The sequence below is a fragment of the Macrotis lagotis genome, chromosome 4 (genome assembly GCF_037893015.1).
Source record: "Macrotis lagotis isolate mMagLag1 chromosome 4, bilby.v1.9.chrom.fasta, whole genome shotgun sequence".
Lineage (NCBI taxonomy): Eukaryota > Metazoa > Chordata > Mammalia > Peramelemorphia > Peramelidae > Macrotis > Macrotis lagotis.
Genome location: NC_133661.1, coordinates 49,509,259 through 49,516,233, shown reverse-complemented (window position 1 = coordinate 49,516,233; position 6,975 = coordinate 49,509,259).

The following is a 6,975-nucleotide window of genomic DNA, read 5'->3' as shown; positions in this document are numbered from 1 at the left end:
CTGAGAGGAATTGGGGATAAGATGTGGTGGGAAATAATTCAATAAGTTAATCAATAAAGATTTAAACACCTAGTATGTTTTCAGACCTAAGTTAGGTACTAGAAATAATAGGTCCTGGGTCAAGCCCCACTTGTTTGGGCCCCTGATGGTTAAGAGTGGCAAATAAAAATTGTTTCTGCTTTGGCCAGAAATCTTGAAGTTCTTCCCTTCCATTTTTTTTTTAACTAAGTATTCTTTGCTTTATTTCCTACCTAGCCTAGATCACTGAATGGGATTACATCAAAGATCTTAGCTTAAAAAGCCCAAGGTTTCCCATTGCATCCAGGGTCATTTCTAGTTCTCCTGATCTATATCTGACCACTAAATCCAGATGGTTCTGGAGAAGAAAGTGAGGTTGGCAACTTTGCCTCCCTTCCTTAAATCCAATTCACTTGCATGTCATGGCTTCCTGTTGTCATGATCCTCATCCAAAAAGAACAAAGAATGACAGAATTACAAAGAAAAGCAAAACACAATTCCTTCCCTTAAGGAGCTCATAGTTTAATAGAAACATGGGTAATATAAAAATAAAAGATGCTCATAAAATTTATTTTTAAAACAGATTTACCTTTCTGGAGCATATCTTTTTCACCAGATGACCAGGAAGAAAGAATACAAGAAGCAAATCCTATGGCAAAGCTTTTAATATTCTATTTCCTACTTTTAGACTAATGAGGCTGTCTTATCATAGACTTACAATAATTAGACAGTCCGCTTTCCAAGACATGCTCTTTTATATGACTTGTGTTTTTCTTTTTCCTTTGCACTTTCCCTATATACTATATTCCTTTCAATCAACTACTTCAGAGAGTTAGTGACTACCCAGAGTGACCTGCAGTTTGACTTAAAAGTAGACAAAGAACCAACAAACAAAACGGGATGGCTACTATCACAAGTGCTAAAGCCAGGTCAAAACACATGGGAGAGTCAATTATAAAATGTTCAGTGCAAGCATTTACAACTCGGAAATTAGCAAATACCACAAATCAGGACTTGATTTGTTGTTTTGTTGGTTGCATATACTAAAGAGAATAATGGGGAAATATTAATAAAGCTGATTAAATTTAAAATATTTTTAAGAGAGTCAGTTGTTAAACATTAATCCCCGAGCATCTCTCCCTGAAAGGAGACTTCTTTGCCATTTGAATAGTTAGTCTTTTTTTTTCTTAGGATTTTGCAAAGCAAATGGGGCTAAGTGGCTTGCCCAAGGCCACACAGCTAGGTAATTATTAAGTGTGTGAGACCGGATTTGAACTCAGGTATTCCTGACTCCAGGGCCGGTGCTTTATCCACTGCGCCACCTAGCCGTGCTGAATAGTTAGTCTGATCAACAATCATCCGCTACTACAAGGGTGTTGGCACTTTTTCCTTATAAATGGCTCATCTCAGACATCTAAATCCTAAACCACTCTATTTATTGTAAACAGAGGAAAAATACATTGTTCAGATTGTCCTTGAATTACAGAGGCAATGGACCTACTTCAAGTACCCAATGGAACAGTTTAGGTATGAGGGGAAGACATGGAGGCCAGACTATAACAAACACATCCCCACTTTGAAAGGAATCTGCCACTAAAGCCATTTCAGGTCAGTTAAGAACAAAATATTAGCTTTTGGAGAATCAGATTGAGTCAGACAAATGGTCAACTCCCTGGCTCTCTCTTTGAATTTCATCTTCCTAATCTTGTTTGGCCTCTCTCAGCTCTGAATGTCTGCCCTGAAGTCTTTCTGCCCATCTCAAATTTGGAATATTGGCACTCTGCAAGATAGCTTAGTATGAACGCAGCCTCTCCTTCCAACTGTCATAGCCCCCAGAACCCCTGGAGAATTGCTTAATTATTGGCACGTGTTGGCCTGCCCCAGGTGGGAAGCAAAACCACTCATAGCAGATGCTCGGTAAATGCTATGACTGACAGCTGTTGCCTCCCTAGGTATCTCTTTCCCCTGTCTCTGTTGTTCCTTTCTCTCTAACCCTCTCTTCTCTCATGTCCCTATTCCCTCTAAAGCTTCGGCTCTCAATGTCTTGCCCTTTCTCTCATCTATTCCCCTCTCCTCTTCCTTTTCCTCCCTAATCATTCTTGCTTAGGTCCCTCTATTCTATTTTTTCCTCCATTTCTTGTCCTCTCTTTTTTTCCTTTTCCTCCCAAGTTTCTCTAGCTTGCTTTTCTTTTACTTTCCCCCCTTTCTCTTTCCTACCCCAGCCAGTTTTCCCTTTTCTGCATTTTCCCCTTTTTCATCCCTGCCCTTCAATCCCCTCCAACAGCCTCTTCTCTCTTCTCTCTTCTCCTCTCCATGAGCTCATGCCCCCATTTCCACAGTGCGGTACCAAAGAACCGCTCTGTTGTCCTCCAACAAATAAGCTGACATGGTAATGAATGGCTTCAGATGGTAATTAGTGATGGAGCTGCTAATAATGAAATTCATTTACATTTTAAGTACTGCAGAGGGAGCTGGGAGAAAAAAGGCAGGGAGGGAGAGGCAGTCTGGGGCCTTTTCAACCCTCCCTCCTTTTCTGCTCCCCCGCTTCCACCCAGCCTGGCGGAGATGAAGGTTGTTCTGTACCAATCAGTGTTACTGATGTGGAAACTATTTAACATGATTGCCTCCTCATCTTCCCCATTTAGGAAACTGTGTGAGGAGAGCTGGTTAAGCGGTGATTAGATGGTACACGCTGGCTTGGATTTAAATGCCCAATCAGGAGCACACAATGGAAGAGGCAGCCCGGCAGGGCTGGAAAAGAGCAGAATTAAAGCAAAAATGTGTGCTAGCAAAGCTTCTGTCCAAACAGCTTGGAGCCCATCCCCCACCCCTCCCCTCCTACATTCCCCCCAATTCCAATTGTGGAACAGATCTCTAAGCTTCCCACCACCGGAAAAAGGGATCCAACAGACCTTTCTTCTCTAAGGGGAGGGAGACAATCTAGAGGGGGACTTTGCCCAGACTTTGATTCCCATCATGCAGGTAAACATGTGTTGTATAAGTATGAGTCAGGATGGAAAAGAGGACATGGCTACTGGGGGGGCATTATCTGTGGCCCCCTACAACATAGATTGCCCATCTCAGACCTTGAAAGGACATCAGAGATTATTTGATCTAGTCCCATTTTATTGATGAGGGAACTGAGGGTCAGAACAAAGAAATGACTTGTCCAAAGTCAAACAGTGAGGAATCTAGATTGGAATCCAGATTTCCTAACTAGCTTTGCAGAGTCTTTTGCATTGGCCCCTAGTGAATACACAATTGGATTCATAATGACATAGCTAGAGAAAATAATTATTATGTATTTTAAAATGAATGCCTTGTTTCCTTCTCCCTCCCATCTAGATTCTGGAGGAGAACAATCTGTTTGTACCTGGGAACTCAAAAGAATGGGAAGGTTACCACTAGGATTTATTTATTTCCTTTTCTATACACATCTCCACCAGATAGGAAAAGAGAGGAAATAGACTTAATGTGTAGCAAGAAGAGTTGAAGCTGGACATCAGGAAGAACCTCTCAAAGTACAAATGCATATTAGCAGCAAAAGAATTAACTGTAGGGGCCACTAGGTGGTGCAGTGAATAGAGCACTGGCCTTGGAGTCAGGAGTACCTGGGTTCAAATCTGACCTCAGACACTAGATAATTACCTAGCCGGGTGGCCTTGGGCAAGCCACTTAACTCCATTGGCCTTGCAAAAATCTAAAAAATAAAAAAATAAAAAAAAGAATTAACTGTAGGATCTCCTAGTGAGCAAGGTAAAGTCAGACATACCAAGGTGGTAGGTTGGGAAGGGTGGAGGAGGGTAGCAGGGAGGGGCAGATGATTGTGCCATTGATACTTTGGAGAATTTGTTTTTGTATTTCATTCAACACACCCATGTACTTGGGTGGGTGGGTTTCCACCATCAAGAGCTCACTGACAGGGAGGATGAGACAACTCAAGAGAAAACTGAGCACAAGTTAGAAACAAGTTCATGTTTTGGGTCAGTCAAAGCTACTGTCTTGCCCCTATTTCTTAGGAGAGTGGGGAGAAGCTTGGAGAGGTTAAGGATTCAATTGGTAGCTGTGGTAGGTTGTGGGGGGGGAGGAAGAGACTTGGATGAATACTATGCAAAAGTTCATTGACTCTTGGGCAGTTAGGTGGTACAGTGGATTAGAGCACAGAACAGGCCCTGGAGTCAGCAGGACTGAGTTCAAAAATGAAAACAAACACCCCCCCCCATCCTTCAATTTTTGTGAAATTGCTTTCAGCAATCAGACAAAAGGGGTGAATTTATATTCTGGAGAGACAGTCAGGCTAAGAGAAAGGGAAGGCAGACCTGGAGGTAATAAAAATTGAATTTAGAAGAAGTATTACAGAGATCACCTAGTCTGACCCCCTTATTTTCCAGAGATATGAAATGACTTGTTCAAGGTCACCCCTAAAGTATAGCAGAGCTGAAATTTGAAGCTAGTTCCTTTGACTCCAAAGCTAGGGTTCTTCCCACTCCACCTCATTGCCCATAAATAGAAAAAGATGGCATGAACAGACAGAAACAGTGGTCCAGAGAGAGAAGAAAGACATAAAGATAGAGATAAAGGGAAACGGGGGAAGGAAAGAAACAGAAAAGAGAGAGACAAATGGAGTGATTGAAAGAGAGAATCATGGTGCTCCAAAGTTTGCATGGCTTAACATTTGAGAGAAAGTCAGATAGAGAGAGACAGAGAGATAGAGACAGGCAGGCAGAGAAAGACAAAAAGAGGCAGAAACAAAGACACAGAGGCAGAGAAGGGGGTGAGAGAGAGAGAGAGAGAGAGAGGTGAAGAGAGGTTAAAAGAAGATGAGTTGAGATGTGAGGGGCCAATGAGAGTGGTTCAACCACAAGTGAGGAAGGAAGTACCAAGGCCCTTATACAACGGAGCCAAGCTCTTACAGAAGTGGCAGGGTGAGAAGGGTAAGGTCCTGTCACCAGGACCAGCTTCCACAAACATCCTCCCCCCCCCCCAACCAGAGCAAATAGGGCGGGAGAACTTGCACCTCAGTAAATGGCTATTGATCCGATTTCCCTTCCAGGGGAGCCGTTTTTCTTCCTAGTGACTTAGCTGCAGAGGTCACTAGATTCCTTCCTTGCTGCTGCTTTGCCTTCAGAGCAGCTTTCTACCTTCTCTTCTTCTCATCCCCACCCAGGATGAAGAACATATTCTTGACGCTGGATTTGGGGCTACGAAGGAGACGGGGGCCATGTCTCATTCTCAGGGCTCCAGGCTACTCCATTCAGAAGAGAAGGCCTTAGCTGGGTGAGAGGGTGTGAAAATGGGGTTTCCTCTGCATGTTCATTCCTTCTGGGCATCCTTCCCCCTTCTCTCCATCTGTCCTGTTCCCTTCCCACTCTTTTCCTCTCTCCCTTCTTCCTGGTTTTTCCTACACATAGAGAACATCCAATTTCCCTCCCCCATTTCTCTTTCTCTCTCTCCTTTCTATCCCTGGGACCAAATGAAAGAAGGCTGGTCTACAGGGTGTCCTCAGTCTCTGAGCTGGACACCCTGTGGGAAGGTTAATTCATCAAACAGAACTTCCAGGAGGACTCAAGATATTTCTCCCAGTATTGGGCCTCTCTCTTTTTCAGTCTCTGAATTCTACCTTATGGATCCCCTGGGGGATCTAGCTTTACCCCTAGGGCTAGTTGCCTCCTTAGCAAAACTTTCTCCTCTTATCAAAATCACAGCTCTAAGGAAATCTTTTGGGTTCTACGCTGTAACTAAGCACCTTAGAACTGCGATTGTTTTTCCCTTTCTATCTCCACTGACCCTTCCCACCTTCTTACCTACTGGGAGTCTTCTTTATATCCTTCCATAATTTCTCCACCATCCCACAAGTCATTCTAGAAACACTGCGGAAGTCCATCCACGATCGCCTGCCTGCCACCTGCTTAGCTCCTTTTCCATCACTCTGATGTAGTCTTTTCCCAAAGGCAGACATTTCGGGGGGGTGGTGAGATAAAGCCATAAGGCTGGGCTTTGAGTTATCCTTTCTGTCCGACTCTTCCCCTCCAAAACAGTCAATTTCCCAGAGTCAGAGGACCCTCGGGCTGCATTTCAGTGATTCTTTTGCACTTGAGGAAGGTAGGGCAAGGCAGATATAATGATGGCCATTTCACTGATGAGGACACTGAGGCTCAGAAAGACCAAGTGGTCAACCCAGTGCAGAACAACTGAGTAACTGAGAGAGGCGGGCGGCCTGTTCGGGACAGCTGGCTTCTTGCCCTGCATCTGGATAAGGTGTTGCCTCCCCTGCCTAGCACCTGGGCTCTTTGGTCCGCATTTCCCCTCTCCCCCCTCTGACTTGCCTCCCAGGGCTGTGGGCGCGGGCAGAATCACAGCAGCAGGAGAGTGGAGAACTCCGGTCCCTCGGGAGCCCAGACGCTCCCAGCAGTCTGACTCCAATTTCCCTTCCCCAAGAGGGGGGAGGCCGTCAGCTGGATAGAGCCTTCGTTGCTGCCTCGGCTCCTGCACTTTGCTGACGAGAGCAGATACCGTCCTTGAGCTAGAGAGAAGTCGCCCGGGAACTGGGAGACTCGGGCGTGGGGCTGGCTCCAGAAAGAAGGGAAGGAAGAAAACTCCATCGAGATCCTCTCCCTCCCCCCCGCCCCCCCCGGCCATCTCCTCATCGCCCCTCCCCAGGTGGGAACCGCTGCTTTCGGGACGCCGGCCGGCCGGGGGGAGAGAGTTGGGGAAAGCCAGAGAGAGAAGTCGGGGTCTGGGGTGGGAGAGTGGGGGCGGGGGAAGGAGGGGAACGGCGGGGGCGGGACCAAGGCGGGGCTGAGGGAGGGCCGGCTCCAGCGGTGAAAGGAGCTGGGCGCCTGGGCAGCCTCCAAGTCTCCAAAGAGGAGCCTGGCTGGAGCGGACCGGCCGGGGGAGAAGCGCAGCCCAGAGGCCGGTCCGCCCCGTCCGACCCCCGAGCCCGAGCCGCTTCGCGTC